The following is a 10,857-nucleotide window of genomic DNA, read 5'->3' on the forward strand; positions in this document are numbered from 1 at the left end:
CTTCATACAATCATACCAGAGCAATTGGTGTTGGTCATGACCAAAGTTGGATCGCTCGAGAAAATCTGATTAGACCCCACAATGGCCACCAAATTTTGATGAATGATGGTTTGTTGATCTTATGATCTAAAGTCTATCATTAAATAAGGTAGAAAGAGGGGTGGTGCCCAAAGGGATCTCATTGGTGATGAACTTCACAGTAGTTTTACCCAGATTTAGGCCTCTAGATGGGTCAATATAGCTTTATTGATGATCATAGACGATTACAATGCGGCTTTGCTATCTACTGAGCAAGGGTACAAGAATGTTCTCCTACATATCACATGATTTTGTGGGGGCTATCATTGGCTTTATATATCTAGCCCTAGGTTGGTAGTTTGGTTTCGTATCTTCAAGGGATAAAATGTGATTATTAGCTTATGCACTTACGGGTTAAAAATCTCCTACAACCACAAAATCCTTAAAGAAGCGTCTCGGCATTTATCCCTTACGAGTGGATTTCCGGGCGTAGGACCCAGGAGCCATGAGGACCCGGGCTTGCAATAAGATTTAATTAGGTGCGCCTGCACCACTCTCTATCGTACTAGATCTATACTCACCGATATTAGGCTTCCGTGCAATCATGTGTTGCTCTGCTGCGGGTAATTGGTGACCTCGCCTTCACTCTTCACGAAGTTGATCTTGAGGCTAGACATGACCTCAAAGTAGAGAAGAGGGAGCTCAAGATCAATAATGTCAAGCACCAAACCTTCCACCATGATGATGGTGTCATCCGCATAATGCATGTGGGAGATACCCCTTGGTACGATAATATGATCCATTAAGACTTTAATAAGAACAACTTCCTTGGCCTTCTCAAGGATAATCGCCAAGATGTCAAATGGTAGGTTGAAAATGTGCCCTTGTCTCATAGCCCAATACGAGAAAAAATATAGACGAACTTCCCTATTAATATTAACAGTGGTGCTCCCCACTACACACCATCTCCATGATCTAACAAATCCAATGCATGGTCCTCAAACTCCATCACTTGATGGATAAGACCAATCGGGGTTATTGTACTCCTTTTGAAAGTCAGGCTTGAGGAAGACGCCTCTCTGAATTTAACCTTAACCTCATGAATAACTTATTGACCACTAAAATTCCATCATGCATACATCACCCCTTAATGAAGGCAGATTGGTTTGGCAAGTGGGGCAAATCTACACGCACATAACTTCACAAAGATTCGCTCGATCATATTAATCATTGTGATTGGCCTAAAATTCATGATGTCCTTGTCCCTCATGGTATTGGGGATCATTTTATCACGCTAAAGTTAAGGTGAGACATATCGAGGGTGCCACGAAAGAACCCCCGCAATATATGCATGATCACCAACTTAATATTCTCCTAGATTTTTTTTCAAAGAAGGTGGTCGATAACCCATCAGAACCATGTGCTGAATTGGAGTTAATTACCATGGTACCCTTCATAACTTCCTCAACAGATAATGGGAGGGACAATTCCATATTCTCGAGGTCCGAGACTCTAGCTCCTCCTAGCCAGCAATCCAACTATATGACAACCCCTGCTTGTGGTTCTGCTAGAAACTCCTTATAGAAAAGTAGATGTGAGCAGATATATCTCTAGCCTCCTCTAGAGAATCATTTTCCACCTAAAGGCATGTGATGACACACTTCCTCCTACACCAATTAACAATTGCATGGAAGTTTGTCATGTTGCTGTCGGGCTTTCAGAGCCAGTTTTGATGACTCAACTTCTAGCAATAAAGCTCCTCACCTCTATGGATCTCCATAAGGGAGTCCTCAAGGGTGTACCGCTGAAGGCACTCTTTAGAGGCAAGGCTAGATGTGTTAGAAGCGTGGTCAAGGACCCGGTTCTTCCCAAGTAGCTCTTCCTTACGGGGAAAAAATTACGTCCCTAGGTTAGCACTCCCATCCTTGCATTAATTGGCATGAAACCTTTGAATAGTGATGAAAAATATCAACTATATAGAAATATCTAGGGGGAGCAGCCTCCGCCACCCACCTTAGTTAAATCTCCTCCTTGAACCCAGGCCGGTGCAGCCAAATGTTCTCATAATGGAAGTAGTTCTACCAGGGATGGGAGATATCCGCTGAGGTAAGGAGCAGATGGGGTATGGTCAAACCTTATCGAGGTGACAACTTTCAGGCCAAAGAGGGGGAAGCAAAGTTCCAACTCAACTAACACAAGACCTTCATCTAATACGGTCCACCTAGTTGTTCATCCAAGTGTACCGCAAACCAACACTAGTAATATCCCTAAGCACCAGATCTACAATGAAGTCATTAAATACATGCATACAAGGACCATTAATATTAGATGATTTTTTTCTCATCAAAGGAGCAGAGCAAGTTAAAGTTGCCACCCACCACCATTGGTAGGAGGCGTCTCTCCACCTTAGCTTTTAGCTCGGCTAATAAATACACCGACTTGCGATAGTTAGCCAAACCTAGGGAATAATAAGCTCCCAACTAAGGTTAGTCTGTCTGTAGGTGAGGAACTTACTAATAAAGAACTCTCTCGGATCCATATCGTCCACCTCACACAACATATCATCTTCAACAGGAAACCACCAAGGGGATAGCCCCCCTTTTGGGGACCTATCTGGCTCTATTATGAGTTAAGAACCTAGTCATGGACTTAGTTAGCCGCCCATGAGACATCCTTTATGGCATCACTGGGTTGCCGGAGCCCTACAGGGTATATGATCCGCGTCTTGGGACACCTCCTCTAGTTGAGTGGGTCACGAGGATACATCGTTCTCTTGCCCCTCATAGATCTCCTTTGCTTGTAGCACTGCGATTTTCTCCAAGCGATTGCCTTTCATCCCTAAAGGCCTCCAGACAGTCGTTGATGACCTTTGCCAAATATCCAGGATGTGTCAGAGCAAGGAACGAGAACCGAGTAAAAGTAGAGGGGAGAAGAAGGAAGGGGCTAGAAGTAATTAAGTCCAATTTGGTGGCCACCATCCGTTGGCCAACACGTTGAGCGGTGATAGGCTTGATCGCCACCATGACTGACCTGGCTGCCACCAGTCTGTTACTCCTGCGAGAGGGCGGAGGAGGTGGGGGCGGGGCAATGAGTGGTGCAAGCCTTGTCGCTAGCAAAGGCGGGGCAGGGGGTTCCAATGAGGGAAAATCTAGCTCCTAGGTGGCCAAGTCAGTGCCCACAACTCGAAACTTGGCGATGGGAGTGATGTTATCTCATGGAAGGAAAAGAGCTAAGTCATAGGATGCGACTAAGTGGACCGTACCACCATACCAAGAGAACGGAGGAAGGGGATGACAAGTGAGCCAGGACCACCATGCCACACCGTTGGAGTTCTCCTCGGCCCTGCCAAACAATGTGAGGTGGGGGGGTACCAACTCAGTGCGGTCAGGTATGAAAGCTGATCCAAGTACACATGCACCTCTATAAATTGGTGACGTAGTGGTTGTTAGAGGGGTAGGCCGATGGTAATGAGATGGGGGTCGTGACATGTTCGGCCCCTCAATTGGTGACAGCTTGGTCGGGGCACTAGACGAGGCCGGTACAGGTGACATCACAAGAACCACAGACAAAGATACCTGTGTAGGGCCCAAGGTGCGAGGTAACATGGCGAGAAGATGAGGGGCAGCGGAGGGGATGTCGACTATAGTTTAGTGGCCCTCCAAGGGGTCAGAGTCATCATAATTGTTTGGGACGTCATGGTTTTCGTCATCATTGTCCTTGCAGGGGCATCGATTGGAGCCATTGTCTAGACGAGGAGGTGGGGTGTGCCTCCCCTCATCCTTTGGATCAACTGTGATGATCCAACCGTCGCCCCCAAAGTAGAACTCCAACATATAACATAAGTTTGTAGGATTCTGGCACTCGAACTTGGTGTATATAGGGCCAGACGGGTGAGTGGGAGATCATCAACCACCACAAGATTGTCGATGGACTTGGACATGATCTTGATGATATGAACCCTTCTAGCATGGTCTGTTATCCCATGGAGACGAACCCACATTGGCTCAAGGTATGATGAGACATCGGGATCAATGGTGGAATTCTCAATGGATACTACTCTCCATGGAGAAGGCCACTACAAACTTGGCTTGCGAAAACTCTCAAACCTTGCACGGGAACGGAGTTGAGTCGTAACCAGCCCTTTTCAAAAAAAAAATGGGTCTAAAAAATAGTGTGTGCTGCCACTACCTAGTATCTTTGTCCATAGTCGTCTCCTATTTTGGAAGACTAAGACATCATCGACCGGGTGCAGCTCGTCATGGATGATGTCCACACGAGCACTGCTAAACTACACCTTGATGAGGGCAAGATTCTCCGGAACACACAACGCGACATCACAGAGGTCGATGAAACAGATCCCTAATCCTCAATCCCACGCCCACATCTCTAGGTCATAGACTCAGTTGGTCTGAAAGTCAACCATGGTGTGGCCTCATCCTTGCAGATGTAGCAACGTGTCAGTTCCTTGCATTCCGAGTAGTAGGTAGCCCACAATTGTAGCAGGAAACTTTCGTACTAGACTCCTTCTGAGCCGGTACATCGCCCAATTCCCTTTAAATCATGGAAGTTGAATCAGTGGAGTTGACAACATGCGAGGGATGGGGCAACATCCTTGTTCCTGCACTGTCCGTTCTTCTTTTTCTTGAACTTGGCCTCGGTCCTCTGGGGATTAGGTGCGGTGTTGATGGTGGATGCCAATGCCCTTGGGGAATCATGACCCAAATCAAGGCGGTTGGGCGAATGACATGGCGAGTTGCGCCTAGGTAGAGGGGGTCGAGACCGGTCGGCCTGGATATCCTGGCTGCCGTGACCGTCGTACAAGGCCTGCGGCACACATCTTTGTTCCCATTATACCTGCTGCCCCAACTCCTGCTCGCACTAAGATCCCTCTTGCAAGCGTCGGCAGTCCTTAAGTAAGTGGTGGTGGGTTCGGGGGAGAGCCATCGGCCTCCGGTACGCGACGATCATGACGCGGCCGTCCGGGAGGTGTTAGGTCCAGAGGAGGCCGTTGTCCTAGTCGCGCGTCAGCATGACGATGAGGAAGGACCACAACAAGGGGCGAGTGGAAGGCGGCGGGAGAAGGATCGAGGGAGTGCTCAAAGCGACGCACATCTCATTGTGAAGGGATAAACCGTAGCACCGGATCGTACTTTTTTTTCTTTTTTGGCAAGGTTGAAAGGTTTTCTTTAGTGAATGAAAGGGTTTTTATTATTATTGATCAATAGCCAAACGATCCTGAGCTTTGTGGCGGAAGAATGGACAAATGAGACAAGTCCAGGACAGCAGCACCCAGCCCAGCAGCCCAGCACACCTCGTGCTGAGTTCAGGGAAAAGTTTGAAGCCCTCCCGTACCGGCAAAACCGGGCAAATTGCTTGAGTCGTCTTTGTTAGAGCTAATTTTGTCATATATCAAAGAAATTATGCATAGAAGACGAAGAAGAAGAAGAAGAAACCGATCTGAGTTTGGTAAAATATAGTGTTAGGATAATCGTTGTGTCAATAGTAGCAGACTAGCAGCCCTTGTAGACGATTTTGGTCTTAGTTGACTTGGTAGTTATGGAAAGAGATAATAACACTAGTGGTTCCTAAACTTGCCATCGATGTTCACTTTGGTGCCTAAACTTGAAAAATATACCGAACTGGTTCTATAACTTGGCAGTATGGTTCAAATATGATCTGAGTCACGTCTAGATATGTATGTATTGCTGACTAAACATGCGAGCGTGGCGCAGGGCCGACTTGCAGTGCAGGGACATACTGCAATGAAGAGTGTGCGTCTCAATGACCATCGGGTCCTGCCTGTCAGTGCACAGTTGAAATAAACTAAAAAATTGTAAAGCTGAGATTCGAACCAGCAACCTGTGAGCCATGAAGGACATGCACCAACCAATTCGCCCATGTAATTTTGTTGTCTTTTAAGCACTGCAACGTTTTATATATCCGATACATCCGTGGTTAAATGTGCTGCAGTTAGTGCACCCATTTTCCACATGCTAGTTTTAGTTTATTTTAGAAATTGCAAAATATTCAGGTAGTATATGAAGTGTCCAAGCTTTTAGGAAATGCATTTCTAGTTGTAAAAAGTGTTCACTTGTTTTAAAAAAAGTATATGTGTTTGTCAAAAGATATATTTTTGAATAAAAATAAATATTAAAATATGTGTCAAAAAATAAACAATGGCCTAGTGTTCCTCCAGGATTTTATACATTCTTATATTTAAATTAGCAATTTTTAAACTATACGTAGATTCATCTAGTTAAAAAACATATTTTAATAATTGACTTTATAATAATACGTAAACATTTTTTTAATTATATTAACGTGTTTGAAAATAAATTTTTTACGCATATTAGTTCTGAGACAAGAAGATTCTAGATTTACTTTTATTACCATTACAATAATTTGCATAAGTTTTAGAACTAATAAAAGCGAAAAAGAAACTCACACGTCGAAGGGTCACATACAAAAGGAAAAATAACTAATATTTTAAAAAAAAAGGACCACATGATATGTTTTTTGAAACATGAATATTTTGAAAATTGATTAACATTTCAAAAATGTATAAATTTTAAAAATTGAAAAATTATTTTATTACATGTGTGAAACCTTACAAATATTATGAAACCATTTTATTAAATATTTTATATTATTTTAATTTTGTGAATATTTCAAAAAATAGAGGGGTCGTTAACTATTTATTTAATATTGTGACTATAGTTTGAATATTTTTCTAAAAAACGAAAAATAACTAGCATGTGGAAAATTGGTCGCACTGATTGCAGTCTAGTTCGCTAGATAAAGGTTAGCGATGCGTTATATTCAACTTACTTCCCCTGGTCATGTGGTTCCATGCACTGCAAGTGGACCCCGTGCCAGCTGGCATGTCTAGTCAACAATACATATGTATTTGAACCGTATTTGAACCATACCGTCAAGTTATAGAATCAGTTCGGTGTATTTTTCAAGTTTAGGCATCAAAGTGAACATCAATGGCAAGTTTAGGCACCGCTAGTGTTATTACCTCTTATGGAAAATGAGTTGTAGTACTTGGTTTCCAGTGCACACACAGGTAGGCTGTGAACTGTGTGCAGGCTGGGTATCGATTAGTGTAGCACCACCCCAACAGCCTATGTACTTCGTTGAGAGAATTCCGGGTGAGAGCTACTGTTGTAAAATATAAGCCGTGTGAGAGCTACTGGAGTAAATCTAATTTAAAACTGCTTTGGGGCAGACTATTTATGTAAATTCATGTTTTGGAGTTAAATTTGAGGGAATGGGTAGGTGCACAAAACTATTATTGCTCAAATTTTGAGTGATTTAGTTTAAGGGCGGGTTATTTGAGGAGTTAAATTTTAAGGGAAGTGCTAGAGAGGCTCTAATATCTATCTCCCGGCTATCACTATGTAAATGGACTTTTGTGATCTACTCCATGAAAAATTTGACTGGTTAAATTTGAAAGGGTCTCAGTGTAATTTGAGAAGTTAAATGTTAAACGAAGGACGAGAGATAGATGCTGGAACACTTTTCTGAACTACTCAGTGCAACAATATCTCCAACGCACGCACGCAGCACACTACATATTTTTATTCTTGTCTTTCCGTGCGTGCAGGTACCGAATCTCGTGGGCGTTCTGTCTACCGCTGTGCAAATCTTTGTGTACGTCTACTCGATACTATCCCACGAGACCGGCATCCACTCCTTCCAAGCCGATGACGCAGTGGACTATGGCTACGAGATGGGAAAGCTCTTCGAGTGGTCTCCAGTGTAGGTCCGCGGCGGCAAACTGAGACTTGTCTTTATTGACAACGAGGCAACTCAAAACTTTTAAATTCTAAGCGAAGTACGAGAGTATTTCGATGGATGGTGGATCTATCTGTAAAAACTGATTGATTGATGGATCCCAGGCTCCAGTATGAACCCGACTTGCCACAAAAAAACATTTTGAGTAAAAGAAAAAACAATTTGAAACCTGTTCATTTGGGACTAAAACTTGAAATTCAGTTCTGTGGACTATTCCTGATTTTCTGAAACTCCAGTTTTATGTATGTCACTTCCGTAGTGTTTGAACTGCTCCTGTCAGTCAGATCTCTGTTGTGATTCACTTGAAATTCAGTTTTGTGACATATATGCGCCGAAATTAGTGATTGCGGAGGATGAAAATGGACGAAGTAGCATCAAACAACCTGACTGCTTCAGTCAGATCTCTATCTCCCTAACTACTGTCTAGACTCTAGAAAGGGCTATTAATATACAAAAAATTATGCACACTGCGTGAAACCTCCAGTTCTAACTCGCAAAGCAGTAACGAACCGAGACAGCTTACCTCTTGTGTCTAAATTCCGATTTTCCCCTCTTGTACACAAGGACGTGGCATGCATGGGTCGGCCCAGCAGGCACCTGACGGCGTGTTGGGCCATGGCTGCCGCACTTTTTATCTATTTTTTATTTTTCCTTTCCATCTTTCATAATTTCTTTTTTTTCCCTTTCTTGAGTTTAGTTGTTTTTTCGTTCACAATTTCCAAGAACTATTGGGAATTTATTAGCAATTTTGACGGATGTAAAAAAACAGGCGTAATTTGACGGATGTAAAAATGAGGTGTTCACAAACAGACCCTTCTGGCCTCCCGAACACCCTCTGTCTAACATGTTTTTTTGTTGGACATGTGAGGAGTGACCCTACACCAAGGGTGTGTGCCCATGGTATTCATTCATGCCATGTTTGGATGAATTCAGACACCGTTTGCATGTTGTATTTTTTGGAGTTGTCTCGGTGAAAATACAAAGCATGTGAAAAACGAAAACAACTTGGCATAACGGATGTAAAAAAACCAGGTGTTCACAAACAGACCCTTTTTGCCTACCTGAACACCCTCTAACATGCTTTTTTTTGGACATGTGAGGAATGACCCAAACTTTTGCCACCAAGGGTGCATGCCCATGGTAGGCATCTATGCCCGGTTCGAACGAATTCGGAGCCCGTTTGCACGTTGCGACGCATTCGGTCATTTATCGGCCTTTTCCCAACAAGAAAACTTCAAAAAATACAAAACTTGTCTAAACGGCACGCACGAGTTTTTCTTGTTTTATTCTGTTGGTCTCGTAGGGGAAAACGGCTTGTCTTTTAATACTGTAAAAAAAATCAGGAAATAAGGTAAGGTCGTAAGAAATAAAAAAAAGTTCACTAAAAAATGAAGAAAAGGTCATAGATTTGGATACTGAAAATGAGTTCATGAAAGTGGAAAAAGTTCATCGATTTAAAAAAAACTTCATCAATTTAAGAAAAAAATCACAAATTTGTAAAAAGGTCATTGAGTTTGAAAAAAAGTTCATCAATTGTGAAAAAATGGTCATGGAATTTGAAAAAGCTCATAAATTTCAAAAAATTATGGGATTTTGAAAAAGTTTACTAAATTTGTAACAAAAAGTACACAAAGGTTTGAATAAAAAATGAAAATGAAAAAGTGCACGGATTTGTGAATTTACGACTTTTACTAAAATAGAAAAAAAAGGAAAATGAAACTAAAACCGAAAAAGAGGAAAATAACATAAAAAATCGACCAGCGAACAATGAGTAACAAAACAAACAAGTGCATGGTAACATAAAACTTACTTCCAGTTGGTTATCACGAGTCGTTGGGACCTTGAGGTTGCGTGTTCGAATACCATATATGTACCTATTTTCTGAACTTTAGCAAAAAAAAAGTGTGACACAAAATAGTGTAAAATAGGCCAGCCCACAACGCGTGGTGGGGGGAGGCGACCAGCAATTGCAACCGCGTATATGTACGTCCCGAAAGGAGTGGGTATACGTTACTCTCAAAAGACCATAGTATCCTTATACGTCTTATACGTTTTGTGAAGGGGGTTGTACTCAATTTGTAAAACTAGACATGATGCGCCTAAAAAACGATCTTGCGTAAGTCGATTTTGCAAACCAAGGATCCAGCGGCTTCCCTGTTTTCCTTCTCTAGCCATCTTGTTCTTCCAAGCTACCCACTTCCACAGGCCTATCCTCCCGAGCACCCTCCTCCCTCGGCGGTTCCCGCCAAAAGTTTCTTTGCCTTCGCGGGCGACGCCGGAGCCCTTCTTTCAAGAGTCTAGTTCCTAAATCACCATGCTGTCTAGAATCGGGCTGTTAAATCACTCTCGGTAGTATATATCATCGCTAACAGAGAATATCTTCCATTCAAATACGAAGAGCTCAACCCTCCTCTCACAAGAAGCTATGAAGTCTGAACATTTTCTTTTCGGAAGAGGAAACCACGCCGTCCACATGTATATGTCGGAAATCTCGATCATTTCATGACAACCGACCAACTCTATTTCGCCGCTCGTCTCCATGGATGGTTTGCAAGCCAGAAATAGCAAGTAATTAAGCAAGATTTGCGTAAATAGCACTAACCTGGAGGAAGATTGAAGGGGGTCAATGGCGTCGAGCGAGCGCTTCGCTGGTGAGCACAACGGCACCAACCGAGAAAGCTAGATCCATTCCGCTTCCGCAGGAAAGAGAGAGAGAGGGGGTACCCCTTGTACGTCCCGAAAACTTATATTCATAACCAACCAGTTTTTTTGACCTGACTTGGTGTGGAGCCATCGCCATCGTAGATTTTTTTTCGAACAGCTCTCCATGCCGTAGGAGAAGAGTGAGAGAGACAGAGGGTGGTACCCCTTGTTTGCAGGCATAAGCAACCAAAGTTAGACTTGACTTGGTGTGGAGCCATCGCCATCTTAGCGTTTTTTCTATTATTTTAGAAAGGGAAACCTTTAACGCCTACACGCCGGCCGAAACTTCTCGCGCTGCGCGTTGGATAGTAACAAATTCTACGGCACCGGAAGCAC

The 10,857-nt window shown here is 43.1% G+C and overlaps 1 long non-coding RNA gene across 1 annotated transcript in view; it reads right to left on the reverse strand.

Annotated features, from left to right (window-relative positions):
- Positions 1 to 10,656, reverse strand: part of LOC147982753 (uncharacterized) — a 30,830-nt gene extending 20,174 nt beyond the window's left edge. Inside the window, exon 1 of the long non-coding RNA XR_015615504.1 lies at positions 10,421 to 10,656. This is a non-coding gene — a long non-coding RNA (uncharacterized LOC147982753). The remainder of the gene's footprint in view (positions 1 to 10,420) is intronic.
- Between the last annotated feature and the right edge of the window lie 201 nt (positions 10,657 to 10,857).

Source organism: Triticum urartu, chromosome 2A, assembly GCF_056163025.1.
Source record: "Triticum urartu cultivar PI428250 chromosome 2A, HENAU_Tu73, whole genome shotgun sequence".
NCBI lineage: Eukaryota > Viridiplantae > Streptophyta > Magnoliopsida > Poales > Poaceae > Triticum > Triticum urartu.